Below are 24,375 nucleotides of genomic sequence, written 5' to 3' on the forward strand. Positions count from 1 at the left end.
TGTACAATGTTCGTTATCCACAATAATATGAAATTGGCGGACAGAGAGCAACAAAACCATTGACTTTCTCCGGTTCTTAACCTCTGGATCACTTTTGTTGTCAGTATTGCTCCGAAGTCCACGGCGAACCATATTCGCTGCTATAATAGATCTGGTGGTTAAAACATTGAACAGCAGAATTAAACCAATTGGTAATAATGGGGTCATGATGATATCAAATAACTCGTAACCTCTCCACAGGGATGATGTATAGTACTCGGGTTTGGGAATGCACGCCCCTGGTTCTCCTGCAAAGTAAAAATGGAAATGTCTGAACACAGCTACCTACGGCCACTGCCACGATCACCACGGTCGCTATTCTCTCCGTACAATATCGGGGCCGCAGCTTCTGAAGGCAGATCGCCACGGAGCGATCGAAAGTGAAAGTGACCGTCAGCCAAACGGAACAATCCATGGTTGCACTCCCCAGAATAAGTCCCAGAGCACACAGCCCAGGTTTCATCAAGAAGTCAGCATACAAATAGAGAGCATTGATTCTTTCCAAAACAACACCAAAGACAACGACCATCAGATCAGCGGCCGCCATGGCCACGAGGTAGCGAGTGATACATTTGGAGAGCCCACAATTTCTGCGAGACAGGATCACAATCGCCGCTAAATTAACTGAAACAAAAGAAAGATATTCATTGCTTAATGGGTCTCGAATGCTCAGCGTGATTTTATTTGCATTGTAAGGCTTATAGTCCAGATCGCGCCACTTCCCACAATATGCCTGCGCTGACTGAGATGAGATGTTGGTGATCGATCACCCTGACACCCCTTCAGCGACAGGTAACTGAGCTCTCGCCAGTTCCGCGAAGGAAAGCGGTTCGAACTCCGATGGTTTTATGAAGCAGAGAACAGACAACAGGGTATATTTGGATCAGACCGGTTGAGGGCAACCCTCATTAAGTCTCTTGGCCCCATGTTCTTCTCTCCGGTCAATACCGATGGAGATGTTCATTTATGCTGGTCTCGCGTTCTTTTCCAGCGTTCAGAGGGGACTGGCTGTGCACGATTGCACAACAGACACAGGCAGGGAACCGGACGGAGTATTTCTCGGTGAAAGTAAGCAGCTCGCGAAGAGGTTAAAAGCAAGCCACGGAAGTGGTAATGCAATCCTTTTAATAAATGTGGATTAATGCGAGCGTCTTCTGCGAGTGATGCTAAGAATTGGAAGTCAAGTCAATTGAATTCGTGGCTGCAGTTTATGTGGAAAGCGCAAAGACTCAGATTTCTGGAATATTGGAATATTGGCATCACATTTTTCAATGTGTTCTGCACAAGAAGAACAGTTTGCACCTGAACGTCAGAGGGGCAACAACCATGGATTTGCTATATTTCGATTAAATTGACAGGGGATGGATTCATCAGCACCAAGGAGTCAAATTATATTTCCCCCTAAGTTTTGTTCTAATTGGACGCATAACTGAGGCTGTGAATTCTGGCCCTAGACTCCCCCCCCCCCCCCCCCATTGAAAACATCCTTTCCACATCAACAGTATGCGGGCTTTCAATATTGATATATTACAATGAGATCCCACTTCTGAACCCCGAAGTGTACAGTCCATGAAACATCGAACATTCCTCACATGTTCGCACTTTCTTTGCTGGGATCATTCTCGCGAACCTCGTCTGGACCTTCCCACATGCCAGCACATCTGTTGTTGGAGGTGAAGCCCACAACTGCTCACGATACTCCGTGTGAGTTCCGATCAATGCATTACAAAGCCGTCAGTTCCATCATGGTAATCCTTGGTGGTAGGGAGAAGAAATCCATGGTAGAAATTTGTTTCTGGGATCGCAAGTCAGCGAATAGTGATTGGTTCGGCGATCGTTGCCGGGCCAATTGTCATGTGTCGTCTATATCGAAGATTTGGATAACAATGTGCAAAACCCGGGGAATAAAATTACAGACGACAATAAAATAGATTGTCTAATGGAGAGTGAGGTCAGCTATCAAACATCAGGCTGCTATCTTCATCGGTTCAGTGAGTTGGTCAAATAATGGAATGCTGAAGCTTAATTGGGAAACATGGACTTTTTTGTTTTGGAAAGATTAGCGCGGTAGGAGTTTCTCAGCGAACATTAGGGCTCTGTGGAGTCTCGAGAATAGAGGGATCTTGTATTTCAAGAACATGATTCACTGAAAGTGGAACATAAGGAGGACAGGGTGGTTACGAAGCTAGGATCGATAAGCTTCATCAGTGAAGGAATGGGGTAGAAAATTTTGGATGGGGATGCAAATGCGCACGTTATGCCTGTACATCGCGGTCGCATTCTAAATGAAGAGGCTCACACTGAATTAATTCAGAAACAATTTACCAGAATGTTTCCAGGATTTTAGAAACTGCTTTGCAGAGAGAGATTGATCAGAGCCGGACATTACTCGCTGCAGCGCAGGTAGATGGGAGTTAATCACACTGACGCACAGAAAACCACAAGGGACAGAGACAGTGTAAATTCACCCAGTCTATTTTTACAGGGTTGCGGAATCCTGATCCTGACGGCGCGGGTATAAATTGAGTGGGGAAGGTTCAATAGGTATTTGAGGGGCAACTTTTATACAAATGTGGCAATTAGGTGAAACATGCTGTGCGATGACGTGGCTGCAGGAGATCCAATAACAAAAGGCAGTTGGACGGGTGAATGGTTATAAAGCGTTTGAAAGGTTGTGAGGCGAACGCTGAAACATCGCGCAGCATCTTATTTGACATGGAATCGTTGGATGAAATAACTCTTTTTAGTGATGCATAGCTCTACCCCTCTAGAATAAACTGGGTTCTCGTTAATCCTAAATTCGAGGTATTTCCATAGAACACTTTTCCCTCTGGATTAATTTCACTTTTCTCCTGGATACCTTATAAAATTTCGTTAACCCTTCAGATATCAGTTTCCAATGGACTGACAGCCAGGACAGCACATACCCTTTGGCTGAATACACAGGACAGTCACCATAACTACTCCAGATAGAGGACATCATGAATCACACACAATCACTTTGTATTAGAATCTGAACCAGACTCAGGTTTAATATCAGCGGCAAATTCATTACATCCAAAACAAAAATGTGTAAGGTTATGATACAGTACATTAAAACAAAAAAAAAAAACAGTAAAGTCGTCGAAGTCACGGAACTCACATTTTAAACAAATCGAGGAAAACTGTTTCTTTTTTCATTATTTCCTGAGTGATTTTATATGAAAAGACTTGAACAGCGAAACACGACTGCTCTAAATTGCAGCGCATAAATTAAAGACTACAGTATGTCGCAGATCTCGGCATTTCCGTGACCTTACCTGGAATACCAACGGCTGCCAGTACGGGATAGTAAATTGAGACGATATAATAAATTGCTGGGTATCCCATTTTCTGCCAGAAGCGTCGATCATTTTACGAAAAGTGCCAACTTGCGCAGATGCGGTGGTTCAGTGAGCCCTTATACACCAGGAGGAATGTCCCTTAAGCCAATTAATGCCCCCTTAGTTACATTAGCTACAGGACAGTGAACAAACAACCAGTGTTTGTCTCGGTCTCTTTTTACTCATTGTGACATTAGGTAACACACTGAACTCTTGGCGGTGCATGACAAACAATGGGTTCGATGTTCATTCAATGTATTTCAGAAGAGTCAGTGAAATAGTGTACCACAGCACAAAAAAACTGGACCCATCCAGTCCGTGTCAAATTCTGCCTCGACTTCCGTAACGTTACATTCACGCACCTACCCAAATTTGTCTTAAATGTTACTTCAAGCCCATGTCCATCGCTTTCGCTGGCAACTAGTTGCACAGTCTCCCCACTCGTGAAATAGAGCTCCCCATCAGTTTCTCTTAAATATTTTACTTTTCATCCCTAACCTGTGAACGGTAGTTGTAATCTCACCCAAATAGTGACAAAAGCCTGATTCCATTTACCTCTCATAATTTGTATGCCTCTGTGCAATCTCCCCACATTCTCCTTTGCTCCGGAAAAGGAAAACAAAATCAATGTCCGAACCAATTCAAACATTCCCTATAAATCAGGTCTTCAAGTTTCAATAAAGGCCTTGTATACTTTCTCTGTATTTGATCACTCTCAGTGATTTTTTTTTGTGCAGGTCTTTGATCAGAACTCCACACAATTCTCCAAACGGAGTCTCGCCAACATACAATTCAACTTCAGAATTACATCCTCAGCTAAATAGTCTGATTTGTCAATGTCTAACTGCCCAAACCCGCTTTACGACCCAATCTCCCTCAGACGCCACTATCAATGAATAATGGATCGGTACTCACAGACCCCTTTGTTCACTGCGCTACTCAGTGCCGTACTATTCCATGTGTACGTCCCACGCTGGTCAGTCCTCCCAGTGTGCAACGTCCCACACGTCCGCATTAACAACAGAGCCTGCGGTGATCACTGCGGCTCTCCACTATTTTCAGGCCTCCATTCAGAGTGGCAACCATATCACTTCACTCTCTGGCTTCTACCGCAGTCGTGCTGAATCCGGATTATCACATCCCACCGAAAGAAAGGGACTGAACCGTCTGGACTAACCTCCAGTGTGGGCTTTGTCAAAAGCCTTGCTGATGTCCAAGTCAACGAGATCCACTGACACGTCTTCATCAGATTTTCTGGTAACTCCTAGAAAAAAAGTCTGCAAGATTGCTGATATATGACGTACCACTCACAGAGCCAAGTTGAATTTCGACAATAATGCCATGTCTATCGAAATACCGACCATATATATACCGTCCCTTCGAGTACCTTGAAATAACTTACCCACTACCGGCTTCAGACTCACTGGCGTGTAATTTACCGACATAATCCGAGCCTTTCCTGAGCAGAAAAAAAGGACAATACCTGTTCTCCAGTCACCTGGCCTCTGAATCGCGATTAAGGATCTTTCAAATATCTCAGCCGAGACCCCAGAAATTAATGGACTTGCCTCCCACGAGGTTCGCGTGGACAACTTTTCAAGGATCTGGACATTAGCCTCCCTAATTGATTCAAAGCAAATTTATCCGTCTATCCATCTGTCTGTCTGTCTATCTATCTATCTATCTATCTATCTATCTATCTATCTATCTATCTATCTATCTATCTATCTATCTATCTATCTATCTCTCTCTCTCTCTCTCTGTCTATTTATCTGTCTTGCTAAGTCCCCTTCACGTTTTCTGCTAGAGCAACATCAGGACAGATTTTAAACCTGCTGATTTCCCTCTTGTGCCCTCTTAAATGGTGTTTATTCCTCACGTTTGTTATTCAGCCCGTCTGCCTGACAAAAGTAAATATACCCCTTTAAAAGCAAGCTTCTGTAGGAAGGGTGGACTTTGGATTTTGTTCTAACAGGAATATAGGAGCAGTGTACACTAAATACCGCTTCTGAAGACCTCCCACTTACCCAGCATTCATTTGAACAGATTTGGTCAATTCTATCCCATCCATTTCTTTACAGAATCAAAGTCCCAGTCAATGTGTTGAATGTTAAACTGAACTACGAACACAACCTTTATTTTTTCTGACGTTTCTGCAAATTGGCTCCTCTCAGTTCCGCCGCTTTTCAATGTAGTCAGTGACGTGATCATCGGTTTGGTTTAATTCCGTTGTACTCATGCAGACTCATTGGAGGAGTCCTCCAGTCGGGGCTGCCCGAGCTCTGTTGTCACATCTTCCATGACTAGTAATGCCGCCCTTTCCTCTTTAATAACCACCTCACCTTTCTATCGTTTATGAAACAACTGAACCGCGGAACATTGAGCTGCCGGCGCTGCCACCCCGCATGTAATTGTTACCATTGGCTATAATAGCATAAACCCACGTGTTGATCCTTCCCTAAATCACTCATTGTATTGAAATAGACGCGATTCAGATTATTAGTCCCACCATGCCCAACCTCTCAATCATTTCTTTTAATGCAGACATAATATCTACATTCCCCACAACCACTTCACTAGATGACCTGTCACACTCATTTCCATATCACCACAACTTCATTTTGAACGTCTCGGAGCAGAACCAGGAAACCTCGACACAACGAAATTGGTTCCCGTGCAGTTGATGTGCAATCTGTTCCCGTTGTGAACGTCCTGCCTTCCGTGTAAGAGAGTCCAATGATCCACATTCTGCATCCTGTCTCCTTCCCCACGTGTTGAACTGTGTCATGTTCATATTTCAAGCGTCAGTGACATGTGGTAAGGGTAGCAATCTCGATACCACCGACCTTGTGGTCCGGCCCTTTAACTTATCACCTAAATACCGGAACTCACTTTGCAGGATATCGTTACTCGTCTTGTCCATGTATTTGATAAGGCTGCGGTTCACAACCTTGGCTGTTTTCCTCCCACCCCCCAACACCCACATTAACAATGCTAAGGCCATTATCCGAAATTTCACCGACCCTTCTGCCTGGGGGCCATACTATCTTGAAATCTCGCTCTATAACCAATGAATGTCCTGTTATTTCTATCAGTTTGCTCTCTAATCCCCGTCCAGTAGTGAGGTGGAGGACAATATGGACAAGGGAGTCACTGGAGCTTTTACAGGACTGGACTGTATTCAGGGATTCACCTTCGACTCTGGAGTCCACCATCTGTGCGGATTGGAAATAACATCTCCGCTCGCTGTCGATCAGCACTGACGCGCCACCAGGATGCCGCTGTTGTCACCGACTACATTAAACCCTGCGGGGATGAGTGTTTGCCTATGAAATCTCTCTGTACATTCTCAATCACAAACGTGCGGACGAACAATGAGGTTCGTAGGGCCAGATCTGTGGCATTTAACTCCGGTGAACCAGGCCTGTACGGGAAAACCTGGTATGACTTGCAGAGGACTATTTCCAGAGCTAAGAAACAGTTCCGAAAGTGCTTAGAGGCGACGTCGGGTACACGTCAACTCTGGCAGGGTTTGCAGCTATGACTTCCGACAAAGCAAAACCCAACATCATGAAGGACAGTATTGTTTCGCTTCCAGTCGAGCTCAACCCCGTTTATGCTCGATTAGAAAGGAAGAATAAAGTTTCAGCTCTGAGGATCCTGCAGCATCCGGTGACCTTGTGACCTCTGCGTTGGAGGCCGACGTCAGGTTGTCCATCAAGAGGGTGAACCCTGCAAGGCGGCAGTCCCCTATGGAGTACCTGGTAAGGCTCTAAAATCTCTGCCATCCAACTGGCAGGGGTATTGAGAGACATTTTCAATGGCATTGCTACGGTTGGCAATTCGCACCTGCTTCGAAAGGGCAGGAACAATACCAGTGCCCAGCAAGATCAGTGAAAGCTGCCTTAACGAATACTGTCCAGAGCACTCACGTCTACGGTGATGAACCGCTTTGAGATGTAGGTCATGTCGATAATCACCTCCAGTCTCAGTAAGGACCTGGACCTTCTGCAATTTGCCTACGCAATCATAGATCTGTAGCAGAAACGATCTCGGTGAATCTCCTTGCAGCCTTGGGTCACCTGGACAGTACAAATACCTACATCAGGATGCTTTATATTGGTTATGGCTCAGCGTACAACACCATCATTCCTACAGTCCTGATTGGAAAACTACAAATCATGTGCCTCTATACCAGCATCTGCGACTGCAATCGCTCGTCCGTCAGCTGCAACCGCCTTGCCGAAACTTTGATGTTCCTTCTACCCCGGAGCCTCGGCTGGCGACACCGGCATGGAATTGGTCGTCTACAGGGCAGCGCAGGGCCGCTTCCCGGAGTCGCGTCATCCGGGACGGTCCTTGTTATGTCGGAAATCGGCCGGTCAGTGAGCTCCGGGAGCAGGAAACCCAAACGGGAAATGACAATTTGAGCGCAGCTGCAGATCCTAGACTTTAACAGGACCCCTTTCACCTTGAAAAAACACGAAAGAGATTAAGTAAAGCTGTTACTGCGGACGAGCTTGAAGGGGCAACCATTTGGCGCCATCTTAGCTCCTCCTCCCCTAAACCCGCACTTCCACCCCCAGATTTCTTAGCTACTCCTTACGTAGTGTTTTCGGCATTCTCTGAATTTCTGCTTAAACAACACGCTTCCTTGAGATATTAGAGGAATACTAATGGCTCTCGAAGTTATTTTCAACCATGATCCCTTTTGCTTTATTTATCAATATTTCCCTACTCAGTCGCGACAAACAATAGGCAAATGGCAGACTTTTGCAATATTGAACTTTGAGAAACGACCCGTTTCGTAGAAGTAATTAGAATCTGATTATTTCGCATTCGAGCTATCAGTTTGCCAAATAAATCAGTTTTCCCAATAAATCCACCTTTTGTCAGATATGCATCTGTACGATTTCCTCTCTTTCTTCTGAAGTACAGTCAGTTTACTCCCAGGAGACTCAAAGACTTAATCCCGTCCTCTCCACAATCAATTCCTCCTCACCATCTCCAACGACAGTATATTTTCCGTGACGGTATATTTTCAGGTCTGCAAAATGTTGTTACACCAAACTTGGAGTGTTGTGTTGAACTCTGAACGTAGAACATAGAACATAAATCAGTACAGTACAGGAACAGGCCATTCGGCCAACAAAAAAATCAAATCCAATAAACCCTAGCACCCTAGTATTGTGTCTTTCTGACACAATGTCGATATCCTTCCGTCTACCTAATGTCTATGTGTCAACCCAAACGTCTGTTGAAAGCCTCTCATGTATTTGCCTCTACTACCATACCGGGCAGCGCATTCCAGGTATCCGCCACTCTCTGAGTAATGGTACTTGCCTCTCAGATTACCCTTGATCCTATCCCCTCTCCCTTTCAATGCACTCCCTCTGATATCGGACATTTCAGCACCGTGGAACAGACACTCACATTCTGCTCCATCTACGCGTCTCATAATGTTAGAAACCTCTATCAGATCTCCCCTCAGCCCCCGCTGCTCCAGCGAAAACAGCCCACATTTACCCAGCCTCTCATGATAGCACATCCACTGTAAACCAGACAGCATCCTGGTAAACCTCTTCTCCACCCCCGTCAAAGCCTGAACATCCTTTCTATGCCGGGGCGTGCGGAACTGTATGCAATACTCCACATGTGGGCTGAGCAGGATTTGATAAAGTTGCAACGTTTGAACTGTTTGCAATACTCCAGATATGGGCTGAGCACGGTTTTATAAAGTTGCAACGTAGCCTCTTGACTTTTCAACTGAATGCTCCGGCTAATCGAAACAACCATTCAATAAGCCTTCTTAATTTCTTTATCGGCATGTGTCACCAATTTCTAGGCGCTATGAACTTGCATCTCAAGTTCCCTCTACTCCGCAACACGGATCTTGCCTTTAACAGTACACTGTCTCCTTGGACTTACCCAAACCAGGTGCAATACCTCACATTTATCTGGGTTAAACTCCAATTGCCATTTCTCTACACTAGATACACTATCCACAACTCCACCAAACTTGGTATCATCGGTAAAACTACAAACTATTCCATCTACATTTTCACCCGGGTTATTTATATCCACCACAAACAGCAGGGGTCCCAGCACAGACCCTCGTGTAACTCCGGGAATTACAGTCCTCCAGCTCGAGTAATACCCTTCCACCACCGCACACATTGTACTATGGACAAGCCAGTTCCGAAACCAAACGGCCATTTCACCGTGGACCACATTCAGCTTAATCGTCTGGATTCGCCTCTCATGAGTGACTTTGTCAAACGCCTTACTAAACTCATGTAGACAGCATCCATTGCCCTACCCTCGTCAATCCCTCTCGTCACATTGTCCCAATAATCATTCGAGTTTGTAAAACAAGAACAGCCCCGCACAAAGGTATTCTGGCTCTCCCTAATAACTCCATGCGATTCCAAACGGTCATGTATACTGTCCTTACGAATTTTCGCCAGCAATTTCCCTACAACTGATGAGAAACTCTCCAGTCTGTAGTTTCCAGAACTTCTCCTTTTTCCTTTCTTATATAGGGATACTGACCAGTCATCTGGGACCTCGCCTGTGCCGAGAGGACACGAACATGCTGGTCAAGACCGCAGCACTCTTGACCCTTGCCTCCTTCAATAACCTGGTGTACATCCCGTCGGGCACTGGAGTCCTCCACCTTAGTACTCATAGGAGGTACAGCACTTCCCCGTGCTTTATCTCAAAACACCGTAACGTGTTTGTACACTCAGCACTGATGTCCTGGGCCTCCATATCCTTTTCCTTGATAAATACTGAAGCAAAACATTCATTAATTGCCTCACGCAATTCTCCGCAGACAAGCAAATGCCACCACCCCCCCCCCCCCCATTATCCGTGAGTGGTCCCACCTCTCCCGTGATATCCTGTTGCTCTTCATGTCGGTATGAAAAGCCCTGGGATTGTCCGGAATCCTACTTGCCAAGGACATTACATGCTTCCCCCTGGCTTCCCTAATTCCACTCCGGTCTTCTTTACCGGCTTCTTTATACGCTTCATGTGCATCGTTTGATGAGATCTACTTTTCCTTTTTATTCTTGTTTGCATTCATCATCTCTCTGGACATCCAAGGTTGTATTATTTTCCAATCCCGTCTTTCATGCTAATGGGAACACACCATTCCTGTACTCTATGCTATTGATCTCCCAACACTCTCCGCATGTCTGATGTGGAGTTACTGGAGAAAAGGTCTTCCCAAAAATCTCTTCTCAGTTCTTGCCTAATGTATCCTACTCCAATTTAAGACACCCCGGAAGTATCATACCAAACCTTATCTGTCATGGTCGTGAGAGTTAATGAGATGTGATCACTGTTCTCTAACTGCTCCCCACTGAAAGGTCAGTCACCTGGCCAGGCTCGTTACCCAACACCAGGTCCAGTTGGACCGCCTACATATTGATTCAATGAACTCACCAGCATACACGGAACAAATTCAGCCCTATCTGCAGCCTTTGCACGAAGAAGGTCCCAGTTCATAACCAACAAGTGTAACGGGGACATCGAGGAGCAGGTAGGGAGACAGATTCTGGAAAGGTGTAATAATAACAGGCCTGTTTTGGTGGGAGATTTTAATTTCCCAATTACTGATTGGCATTTCTTTAGAGCCATTAGGAATAGGTGGTGTGCCGTTTGTTAGGTGCGTTCAGGAAGGTTTCCGGAAACAAGATTTAGATAAGCCTACAAGAGGAGAGGCTGTAGTTGGTCTGCTATTGGGAAACGAACCTGGTCAGGTGGCAGGTCTCTCAGTTGGACAGCATTTTGGAGATAGTGATCACAATTCTATCTCCGTTAACATAGCATTGGAAAGGGATAGGAACAGATAAGTTGGGAAAGCGTTTAATTGCAGTAAGGGGAAATACGAGACAGGAACCTGGAAGCATACATTGGAAACAGATGTTCTCGGGGAAAAGTAAGAGAGAAATGTGGCAAATGTTCAGGGGATATCCGCGTGGAGGTCTACATGAGTAAGTTCCAATGAGAAAGGGAAGGGATGGTAAGGTATAGGAACAGTGGTGAACCAAGGCAGATAAAAATCTAGTCAAGAAGAAAAGAAAACTTCAGAAAGGTTCGAAAACCTACATAGTGATCACGAAGATTATGTCACGGAGGAAGAAGTTTAAGAATGCAATTAGTAGAGCCGGAAGTGGCCGTGAGAAGGCCGTGGCGAGCAGGATTAAAGAAAACCGCCAAGGGATTCCACAAGTATGTGAAGATCAAGAGGATAAGACGTCAGAGAACAGGACCAATCCAATGTGAACGTGCAGAAAACTGTGTGTGGAACGGGAGAATATAGCTGAGGTACTGGTAAAGGATCTTGGCGATTGTAGGGATGACTTACAGCGGATTGAAAAGCTTGAGCATATTCACATTAAGAAAGAGGACGTTGTGAAGTGGTCAGCACATGATGGGACGAAGGGCCCGTCCTGTATACAATCTTTCCTCAAGTAGGGAGGGTACAACTGCATACGGTACTCCGGCTGCTGCGTCGGCACTACCCTGAAATTATGCAGCATAATCCTCCTGCTTTGAAGTGCAACCCCTCCAGCCACGAAGGCCGAACTTCCATTTGCCTTCTCATAAACAATTGCACCTTTTTACGATTCATGCAAAAGCACTCACAAGTCCCTCCGAGCAAAATCGCACTGCAATCCTCCACTGTTTATATAATTAATTGTGTTTTCCCCTCCAAAGTGTAGAATCCCGCACTCCCAACGTGGTAATACATCCGAAATACTTTTGCCCTCTCTCCGAACCTGTACCTATCACTGTGCAGACTATCCACATCCAAAATCGAATCTACTTTTCAGTTTAGTGTGATCAGTAAAATGAACTTCACTTCGCTGTGTCCCCTGTTCCAACCCGGTGATATAGAGGGTGAACTGTGTTGGGCTCAGATCCAACCCGCTTAGTTTTCCGCTCACCACTGAAGCCCAACCAGAGGAACATCGGTGGGAGGAGTATAGCTGAGACAGTGGTGTTTGTTGGATGAGAGACGGAGTCAGGGAGAGGAGACGGCGGGGGTCATTGGGAGCAGGGGTGGTCAGTGGCAGGATGGGGAGCAGTGCCCCATTACAGCCTCTCCAGTGTAATAATCTAACATCTATCCTCTCTTCTCTGCCACTTGTATAGAAACTTCGCCGTCAGTCGGCTCTGCTGACAGCCACCGGACTGTCACCTTTCTCAAACAATGTTGGTCTAGAGTCGATGTGATTTCGGTCACAGCAAAGCAGAAATCCGGGACGTTTCCAATAACGGAATCCCGACTTGAGCGATGGGATGTAAATATTACCCTCATGCAATTATGCATCGGCAGGGAATAGCAGATTATGCCCTCACATACAATTATAACGTAAGTATGTTTACTAATTACCGCTTTAGCGAACAGTTATTAAGAGGAAAATAAGAAAATTCAAAGGGCCCATTAACAAGTAAACCAGGCTAAATGCACACAACGTCGGGGCTCATGTCTTCCAAAAGACTGGTGTGTCCTTTACTCATGCCGTCGAGTCACATCACCGTCACCGGTAAAACTTCCCATCTTGGCCTCTTTCGGTTCGCGCCTTGCCTCCGGATCGAACCGTATGGCCGTCTCCCCTGATCTTCTCCTCTCCACAGCTCCCGCCAAAAGACCCCGAAACTCAACAGTGTCCCTCACAAATTGCTCTCCGCCCACGTTTCTCTAGAAACTTCTCCCATTCCACCATCCTGAATGGATGACTCATTGGTTGATCATCAGCGACACTTATCTTTAACTGAAACTTAAACACTAACAACAGAGCACGCCGCTTCTACAGAAAGCTACAAAATGAAATCTCCTACAGCGCAAGCAGTGGAAATCTTAACTACAGCAATACATATAGCTGGAAAATCTTTGATATGGTTGCTGGCTTTCCTTCCTATTTCATATTTCCCCTTATGCCTTTTTAGTCACGTTCTGGTGATTATTTTCTTAAGGTTTTACTATCCTCTAAGTTTCCACCATTTTTTGTTCTGTTACATGACCTCTCATTTGATTTAATGTTGGCTTTGACTTCCCTGTCAGCCATGGTTTCGTCATCAATCCTTCTTCTTATTCGGCATGTGTGGATTTTCGGAATTGCTCCCAGAAACTCCAGACATTTGGTTCCTGCGAATGTCCCCTTCCAATCAACTTTGCCCTGTTCCTTTCTCATGCCCGTGTGATTCCCTTTACTCCACGGTAATACTGAGAGATCTGACTTTCCCTTCTCCCTCTCAAATTGCAGGGTGCATTCTGTGGTATTATTTTTAAAATTCATTTACGGGATGTCAGCGTCGCCAGCTAAGCCAGCATTTATTGTCCATCCCTAGTATTTTGATCACTGTCCGCGAAGAGTTCCTCCACTGTAAGCTCCCTAATCAAATCCGGTTCAGTACGCACACCCGATCCGGATTAACCGAGCCCCCTGTGGGTCAAACACGAGCTGCTCTGAAATACCTTCTCGCAGGTATTCTACAAGTTCTCTCTCTCTTCAGATCCAACACCAAACTGTTTGTCGCAAACTGCCTGCCTTTTGAAATCTTCTTGCTAACAGGATCACGACGCACGGCGTCTGTTTTTAAACCAAATACTCCGTCCTCAGCCCGAGCTTCCCAATTCCATTCCTTCCGACAAATTATTTCAAACCCTCTCGAACAGCCGCCGTTTTTGGTCCAGGTGTAAAGTGTCCTTTCTGTGCAGATCGTACCTTCCCTAGATAATATCCCAACAGTCCGGGGACATCGAGAGAGCGGGGAGAGACTGAGAGAGGACATCAAGAGGGACACAGAGAGAGAGAGAGAGAGAGAGAGAGAGAGAGAGAGAGAGAGAGGAGAGAGAGAGAGAGAGAGAGAGAGAGAGAGGAGAGAGAGAGAGAGAGAGAGAGAGAGAGAGAGAGAGAGAGAGAGGGGGGGGGGGAAGATAGGAAGAGAGATGAGAGAGTAAGAGGGGAAGCAAAACAAGAGAAACAGGACGAGAGAGATCGGCAGCAGATGGGGAATTGAGAGAGTGCATGGGGTGGAGGAGGAAAGGTTTTGAGAAAGACCAGTATAGAGAAGGTGTAGAGACAGAGCGAGAGGTGGGCAGAGGTGGAGAGAGAAGGAAGATCGAGGGGAATTCGACGGGTGGAGAGCAGAAGAGAGAGTTGTGGAGGGAGGAGGTTCTGGGTAGGGGAGAGTTGTGGGCTGGAAGACTGATGGGGCAGATAGGGAAAGAGGAGAGACGGTCTGGCGATTGGAGTTGGTGGTGCGCTTCATCGTTGTCCTTCTCCAGTGGCGTTTGAAGCCTGACTTCAGCGCGGAGACGGGTTAAGCCCGCGGAGTAGCGAGCTGAACCGTCCGCTCCCTCTCCGCTCTCTGGTAAATCCGGACCACTTCCATCGCGCTCGGCGCTTGGACCATCCAAACCTCGGGCCGTTCCACGATCTCCGACCACCCTCCAGCTCTCCAGCCCTGTCCACGGGCCCCGCGATTCGGCCTGTCAATGTCTATTCTTATTCTTCCCCGCCAGTTGACACGATATCGCTTCACTTCTCTCTCTCGGGTCTAGGCCCGGTCCCCGCGGCCCTCCACTCTATTTCGGCTCTGCTCGCCTCGGTTCTGCAGCATCGACTCACGAAACGCCTCCATGTCCTCTCCGGCTACGGCCAAACATCGGCTCATTCCCCGCTCTCGGGTCCGGGTCCGGTCGCGTCGATTTGGCCCGCAACCGTCTGCACCCTCGATACTTCAGTTCACACCAGAAACATGCCGGATCGTACAGGCGATTCAAAAAGTCCACTCGGTTCGGAGGATCTCTCAGACACTTGTGCTGTTGCTGTTCCTGCCCGGATTAAATGAAGCGGACAGTGGAGAAGAACTTCGATGCGAAACTGCCCTTCTTCACTGCGGTAAATCTTCGTCAGTGGGAAGTGATTGGCTCCAGGTAGACTGATCAACGTAATTTCAGAGCAAGGGAGCGTCACAAATTTGTGAGAGGTGCAGGCGGGGGAGGAACTGAAGGAGACGGGGAGTGCTGTAGGTGAAGGTCGCGGTGATGGATCCCCGGAGGTGTGTAGGGGAGGGAGGAGTGACGAAGACCGTGTGGGGTGCAGGAGAAGGAACGGATGGGCAGAGAGGGAGTCACGAATTCGGGAAGAGACTGGGAGACGAAGTTCTGCTGGGGTATTGAGGAGGGAGTGAGTAACGGAGGCGAGATAGGCTGTAGGGGAGGGAAGGGTGAGGTAGACGGAGAGGGCTGTCGGTAACTAACGGAGTGAAGAGCGGGCTAAAGTGTTCAGACAGGGGAGCGGAGATGGGGGGGGGATATACGTGAGGGAGCGGTTGCTGGAATGGTATGGGATACAGGGGAGCTGTGCTGGGTAGGGAAGGAGCGACTGACACGCTGAGGTGCCTAGCATGTCTAGAGGTGACGTAGGCGGGGAACTTTTTACTGGAGAGCGGAGTTCTCAGAGTCCGAGTGAGTCATTGGGAAGGGAGTGCAACGGAGATGGGGATTGCAGTACAGGTGGATGGATGATGAGGGGAGGGGCGATGTAATGGCAACCTCTCACCGACTCGCACCCACAGTTCGATACCAGACAGGCGCTAAACTAGCTCCACCTTAAACCGCTTTCTCAGCGTTGTGAAGAGCCGCCCCTCTTCGGACGTCAAGGAAACTACGGGAGGAACGAACCTCAGGTTCCCCTCCTCCGTGGGCGGCGGAGGATGTGTGGACAACGCAATCTCACCATCTCGCTCTGCTTCAGCCACCAAGATCATTCCTACAGCTGCACAGATCTCCCTCAACGCCCCAGCACCATTACCCCGGTGTGCGCACACCCCCTACTACACCACACCGACAATCAGTCGGCTGTAACACGGCGGTGGGGGGAGACACGACGGGCTATTGACTAGACATCCCACTCACCCAGGTGGTTCAATATCACCGTGATGTGTATTTACTGGATCTTCCTGTGCATCGGCAAATGCTCACTAACCAACCGACTCCCCATCGCAGGTCTGAGGGTGGGGTTAGAATGCAGTGGCCACTCTTCCCACCAACTTACCACTCCTGCATTACCTCATGTGGAGGGTATGGTTTACAGTTGACCGGATCAGTGTCGTTAATCTGCCGGGTCCTCTCTGCTGTCCCGGGATCTGATCGGCTGATTCTCTTTCACTTTTTCCTCTGTTCCGATCTCCTCCGAAGTTATCTGCCTCACTTCCTATCTCTGTCCTCGCTCCCTATCTATTACTCTGTTTCTCCCAGCCTCCCTCTTTCTCTCCCCTTATCGTGTGGTGTCTCACTTTTCATTGACGAAGGAAGATGTCCCCGTGTTTCTGCGTGATGTATTGAAAATAATGACGTTTATGGAGTGTGCGCATCTCACACTAATGGTTTCGTGTTTTTCGAGGTTACGTGTTTTTCGACCATTTGTTTCCTTTTTGGTTTACGAGGGGAGTGGGGTTTTGGGCGGGGCAGGGGGTTTGGGGTATTGCGATCGGGATGCTGTTCCTTTCTGTGCGGTGTGGGGTTGATATTTCTCTCCGAACGGCTCTTCCTTTCTCTCATCGTCTTGATCCTGTCTCGGTCGATGCACGGATGGGAAGGAGTCTGGAAGACAAATGACCCGGTGCACGCCGAGAGGACGAGGCTGGAAAGCAGGTCGGCACAGAATGGAAGGGCCAAGGACCACAGAGCCACAGAACATTACAGCACAGAAACAGGACTTTTGGATCTTCTAGGCTGTGCAGAAACATTTTTCTGCCTAGTCCCACTGACTTGCACCTGGACCATATCCCTCCATTCACCTTTCATCCATGTACCAAGATTTTGTTAAATGTTAAAATTGAGCCCGCATTTATAGCTTCATCTTGCAGTTCATTCAACACACCCACAATTCTCTGCGTGAAGAAGACATCCTGCTACCCCCATGATCCCTATAATCTTTTCCCCCTTCAACCCTTAACCCATGTCCTCTGGTTTTATTTCTCCCCTAGCCTCAGTGGAAAGAGCCTGCTTGCATTCACTCTCTCTCTACCTATCATAATTTTATATACCTCTATCAAGTCTCCCCTCATTCTTCTACGCTCCAGGGAATAAAGTCCTAACCTATTCAACCTTTCTCTGAAACCCAGTATCTCAAGTCCCGGCAACATCCTTGCAAACCTTCTCTGCACTCTTTCAACCCTATTAATATCCTTCCTGTAATTTGCTGACCAAAACTGCACACAATACTCCACATTCGGCCTCACCAATGTCTTATACAACCTCACCATAACATTCCAACTCTTATACTCAATACTTTGATTTATAAAGAACAATGTACCAAAAGCTCTCTTTACTACACTGTCTACCTGTGATGACACTTTTAGGGAATTTTGTATCTGTATTCTTAGATCCCTCTGTTCTACTGGACTCCTCAGTGCCCTACCATTTACCTTGTATGTTCTACCTTGGTTTTTCCTTCCAAAGTGCAATACCTCACACTTGTCTGTATTAAGCTCCAATTGACATTTTTCAGCCCACTTTTCCATTTGGTCCAGATCTCTCTGCAAGCTTTGAAAACCTTCCGCACTGTCCACTACACCTCCAATCTTTGTTTCGTCAGCAACTTTGCTGATACAATGTACCACATTATCATCCAGATCATTGAGATAGATGACAAATAAAAATGGACCCAGCACTGATCCCTGTGGCACACCACTAGTCACAGGTCTCCAGTCAGAGAAGCAATCCTCCACTACCACTCTCTAGGCATTGAGCCAATGTCTAATCCAATTTACAACCTCACCAAGTATACCTCGTGACTGAATCTCCCTAACCTCCCAGGCGGGACCTTGTCAAAGGCCTTACTGAAGTCCATGTAGACAACATCCACTGCTCCCTTCATCCACTTTCCTTTGTAACCTCCTCGAAAAACTCTAATAGGTTTGTTAAACATAACATTCCACGCACAAAGCCGTGTTGACTCTCCCTAATAAGTCCTTGCCTATATAAATACATCTAGATTCTATCCCTTGGTACTCCTTACAACAATTTAACTACTCCCGACGTCAAACTTACCTGCCTATAATTCCCCGGGGTCATTTTGTGTGCGTGCTGTTCGAAAACTCTACAAGCTCTCCTTAATAATCCAGCCGAGTATCGCATCTACCCCTGACGTGAGGTTGCTCTATGTGCTTTAAGTGAACCCATTCCCCTTCTAAATTAACAATAACATTTATCATTGGCTTTCTGGAATCTTGCTTGTGGGTAGGGAGAACCGAAATGCATTGGTCAAACCCGCATTTTACCCATCTCCTCCCTCAGAATAATGTGCAGTAAATCCCGTCAACGCGCTGGAAGCATATCCCGGTTAATGCTCTTTAACAGACCAGACGCGACATCCTTAACGACCACATGCTTGCACAAAGTTAAAAGGCGTTTTGTATATCCTGATGGTTTTGTATGCTTGCAGGATACTGAAAGTCTGGTCAAACATACCGACGGCGGGGAAAAAGCCCCTTCAACGCATGTGCAAAACGACGGGGGTCAATTCGAGCCAATTCCTGTCCCAAGGAATATGGGTCAAACGCAGGCAGTTGTTTTCTCATATTTTATCTATTTACTTTTAATTTAGTGTCGTTTTGTATCTTTTCTCGAGAATGATGCGGGAAAAAAAGATATATAACCAAAAAAAAAACCAATATAACACAGTAATGTTAAACGTGACCCATAACGTATTTATGAGATATGCGTTGCTAGTCCTTTTTTCACACTCATAGTGGTGAGTGACTGGAAAGAATGTCAGGGGCGATGGTGGAGACAGAGGCGATGGAGGGTATTGGAATCCACAGGAGTATAAGGAAAAAGTGGGGATGTGGACCTTGTGTGGGCAAACGGGACTGGTTCAGCTAGGGATGAAATTATCAGTTCGAAAAGTCACGGACATAATTTACTAGCAAATCCTACGAGCCTGCGTTGAATGCGCAGTCATCCCAGAATCCAGACCCACCACTACAATCACACGGTGCACTAAGTCCCGACTGCAAAACTATGAAAATGCATGTGATTTGTGCACCTTTCCCACCTCAAGCCGCTCATTGACGGTGGGTAGAAATTACAATCAAAGCAGTTCACTCGTGAATAAGGAGAATAAGTACCCGGGCTGGCCAAACTCTATAACACAGCTCTTCCACCCCACTTCCTGGCATCATCACCGTATATCACACACACACACACACACACACACACACACACACACACACACACACACACACACACACACACACACACACACACACACACACACAATCTCGCTCGTTTTCCCAATCACCCCAAGCACATGCGAACTCTGCACTCGCTTCCCCACCTCGCTCAGCCACTGTCTCACGGCTCCCCCTCACAACCACATCCCTCTCTCCCTCAATCACGATGAACGCTCCTCCATCCGCTTCTGGTCCACATCCCAGCTGCTACTAACTTCCAGGAGCTGCCGGTCCATGGGACAACCGTCCTGGAATTAACACAAGGGGAGATCAGGCGGTGAATGTGAGGATCTGGAGCACGGACTGGAGACGCTGTTGCCGACTCTAGGCTCTGCTCAGTGCGCGGCTTGAGTAATGAACTGAATCACCGAGGTGAACGGATATTTCACCGCGCTGATCATCTGCTCCCTGAATTTCGACTGAGTGACCACGTAAATAAATGTGTTCGTGCAGCAGCTGAAATTCTTCAACAACGCTCCGACGTAGTGAAAGATCCATTCAGAATCGTTGAAATACCTGAATCGTATTCCTTTGATCTCATAATACATGAAATTTAACAACCACGTCATCCACAGGAGGATGAAGTTGCCGGAGAGGGTGAAGAGTAAAACCACAGACCTCCTCCTGCTCTCCAACTCCGGGTCCCTGCTGTTCTCCCCCCTTGCTCTGACCCCTCAGCCCCTTGCGGACACGACTGACCACAACAATGTGCCTGACCGTCAGAGCGTTGAGCAGCAGAATCACAGCGAAAGGGATGAACGGATTTAAAAATATGCCGAGCCAATCGTAGACTACCCAGCCGAAGTCAGTGAAAATATTGGCCGCGAGTTTACAGAACCACGGTACATTGTTGATTATACGTCTGCTTTCATAGTGAAAGTTGCGGGGAACAGTCATCAGAAAGGACAGCACGCCGGTTGTTGTGAGAACCACAGCCGCAGTTTTCCCGGTGCAATATTTACTTTTCAGCTTCTGACAGCAGATGGCGACAAATCGATCAAAAGTGAAGGTGACGGTAAACCAGACAGAGCAGCCTGTGGCTGCCATTCTCAGTACCTCGATAGACTTACACACAGGGATAACGTGGAGAAAGTTCCACGGGAAGTAACGATTTACGACAAGACGCAAAAGAACCTCCATGACTACGGTCAGCAGATCCCCCGCTGCCATGGACACCAGGTAGCGAGTGGTGCAGGTAGAGAGGCCGCACTTTCTCCGGGACAGGATAACAATCGCCGCTAAATTCACTGCAGGGGGAGAGAAGAGAACAGACACCAGGCATTATTAAACTAATTCTCCGGGAATGGACACAGGTTCGGGTTTCAACCAGAGGTCAGGAGACCAGATGCGGTGAACTGCTACTCATCCAACACCAAACATGGGTCACACTGTCACTGACCTGCCTTCTTCAATGTGGAGATAAAGCGATTTGTCGGTAACTGTCCGGGTTAAACCTGAGCAGCCCGAACAACAACGATCGGTACTTAACGCGATTCTAGTGGCTGGTGGGGCCGGTTTCGCTGATTTCCAGGGATTGTACCTGCCTCTGGAAACTCAGCACCTCCCGGGGCCGAAACAGTATCCACAGGGCGAAAACGCACACAAATTGCCGGTGGAACTCAGCAGTTTTCGCAATATTGAACAGACACTTAAAGTATCCGGCCGGGACCTTTCTTCAGGGCCGAAGGGTGCACCGAGCGAGGTTGGGTCTCTGAGGGAAAGCCGGGACAACATAGTAACCAGATGCCGAGTGGCTCCGTTAATGGATTACTTCTACAGCGCAGCTCATTTCCACAACCCGCGTCAGTAGATCCGTGACTCAGGTTCAGGGGATCAGACCCAATTATTGACAAACAGGCAATAGACTGTGACAGGTTCCACAGGGAGAAGTGAAACACAGGACCAGGGGTTCAATCTGATCAGAAACACAATGACTGAAATTCAGTCTCTGGAAATCGCTCCTAGTCACACCATCCCGGAGTGATGCCCGTCCCCAAGACTGGAACAAATCTGGAGACGATGCCACTGAAAGTCTCCTTGTCTCTCCTTCCTGGAGAGCTGCCGGTCCCCAGCAGTGGGACAACATTGAGAGGGTGCCATAAAAATGTCCCAGTCACACCTTCCCGGAGTATTCCTGGCTCCCAACACTGGGGCAACATGGACACGGTGTCATTTATTCTTTATTTATTCTTTAATTGATCAAATGACATTAATATACCTCCTTCAAAACAATCTCCTATATACCTAATGATTATCCATTGTAAAAGGAATAAGTCTATTTTGAATTAAAGATCTCATTGCTAATAAAGATTTCTTTGTCTCATCATCAACATTTATCTTATTCCGTAAGTCAATCAAATGTTTTAATATAGGAGATTCTTTCTTTTCCCGTATCCATTTAGATTCCCATTTATATATAAAATCTTCTGGTGTATTTTCTCCTACTTTTTCTAGTTCTATTCTAATCTATGCCGGTCTATTTTTCTCAAAAAAAGATGCAATAAATCTAAGTTGAATTGCTTTATAATAATTCTTAAAATTTGGAAGTTGTAACCCTCCTAGATCAAATTTCCATGTCCATTTTTCCAACGATATTCTTGACATCTTACCTTTCCAAAGAAACTTCCTCATATATTTATTTAGTTCTTGAAAAGACTTCTGGGGTAGTTGTATTGGTAGTGATTGAAATAATTATTGTAGTCTAGGGAATATATTCATTTTTATGGCATTTACTCTACCTACTACTGTTATTGGTAATACCATCCATTTATCAAAATCTTCTTGATTTTTTTTCAATAATGGTAAGTAATTTAATTTATATAAGTTCTTTATATCATTATCAACTCTTATACCTAAATATTTTATACCATTTGCCGGTCATCTAAATTGAGTTATTAATCGACATTGACTATAATCTCCTTTAGTAAGAGGTAAAATTTCACTTTTATCCCAATTTATTTTGTAACCTGATATTTTCCCTTATTCTTCTAATCTATAAGATAATTTACGCAACGAGTGCAATGGGTTTGTTAAATAAAGCAGAACATCATCAGCAAATAAGTTAATCTTGTATTCTTCTCCGGATTAACTCTGAAACCATTAATATCTGGGTCCATTCTAATTAATTCAGCTAATGGTTCTATCGCCAACACGAAAAAAGCAGGTGATAATGGACAACCTTGCCGAGTTGAACCTTGTTAACTGAAATGGTGTTGAAATTTGACCATTTGTCACTACATTAGCTTTGGGATTAGTATTTAAGGTTTTAATCCATTTTATAAAAGATACTCCTAATCCATATTTTTCCAATACCTTAAATAAAAAATCCCATTCCAATCTATCAAATGTTTTTTCTGCATCTAAAGCTACTGCCACACTCATTTCCTCCCTCTTTTGCGCCAAATGAATTATACTAAATAACCGAGTTACATTATCTGCCAATTGGTCTATTTTTAATAAATTCTGTTTGATCCATATGTACTAATTTTGGTAAGTATTTAGATAATCTGTAAGATAAGATTTTTGCTATTATTTTATAATCAGTGTTTAATAAAGAAATAGGTCTATATGATGCTGGCTTTAAAAGATCTCTATCTTTTTTTGGCAATACTATTAAAATAGCTGTCGGAAAAAGATTCTGGAAGTTTATGCATTCTTTCCGCTTGATGTATTAACTCCATAAAAGGAGGAATTAATAAATATTTAAACTGTTTATAAAATTCAGGCGGAAAACCATCTTCTCCTGGAGATATATTACTTTGAAGTGATCCTCGGGCTTCTTCGACCTCTTTCAATGTAAAAGGCATATCTTAATCCCTTCTGTTCTTCCGTATTTAATTTTGGAAGTGTTATTTGTGATACAAAAAACCTTTCTATCTTGACATTATCATTTTGTGATTCTGATTTAGACAACTCAGAATAAAAAAAAATAAAAATTTCATTAATTTCTAAAGGTTTATAAGTAATTTCATTTACTCTTGTTCGAATTGCATTTATTGTTTTAGAAGTCTGGTCTGTTTTTAACTGCCATGCAAGGACCTTATGTGATCTTTCACCTAGTTCATAACATCTCTGTTTAGTTCTCATAATTGCTTTTTTCTGTTCGATATGTCTGGAGTGTATTATATTGTAACTTCTTATTAATAAGTTGTCTTCGTTTTTCTTCTGTCATATTTCTTTGAGATTCTTTTTCTAATTTTGTAATCTCTTTTTCCAATTGATCTATTTCTATCATATATTCCTTCTTAATTTTAGAAGTATAATATTATCTGACCTCTCAAATATGCCTTCATTGCTTCCCACAATATAAATTTATCATCAACTGAATGTGAATTTGTATCTAAAAAGAACTGAATCTGCTTTTTCATGAAATCACAAAAATCTTGACGTTTTAGTAATATTGAATTAAATCTCCATCTATAAATTGATTCCTTTTTATATAAAATTATCATTGTCATTATCAAAGGAGAATGATCTTACAATATTCTCGCTTTATATTCCACATTTTTCACTATCTTGAATATTCGTTGATAATAGGAAAAAAATCTATCCTTGAATATGTTTTATGTCTATTTGAATAAAATGAATAATCTCTTTCTTTTGGATTAATTCTTCTCTATATACCAATAAAATTTAAGTCTTTCATCAATGATAGAGTAAATTTTACTACTTTTGATTTTGTGATAACCTTTGTTGATCTATCTAAAACTGG

The sequence above is a fragment of the Hemitrygon akajei genome, unplaced genomic scaffold, assembly GCF_048418815.1.
Source record: "Hemitrygon akajei unplaced genomic scaffold, sHemAka1.3 Scf000209, whole genome shotgun sequence".
NCBI lineage: Eukaryota > Metazoa > Chordata > Chondrichthyes > Myliobatiformes > Dasyatidae > Hemitrygon > Hemitrygon akajei.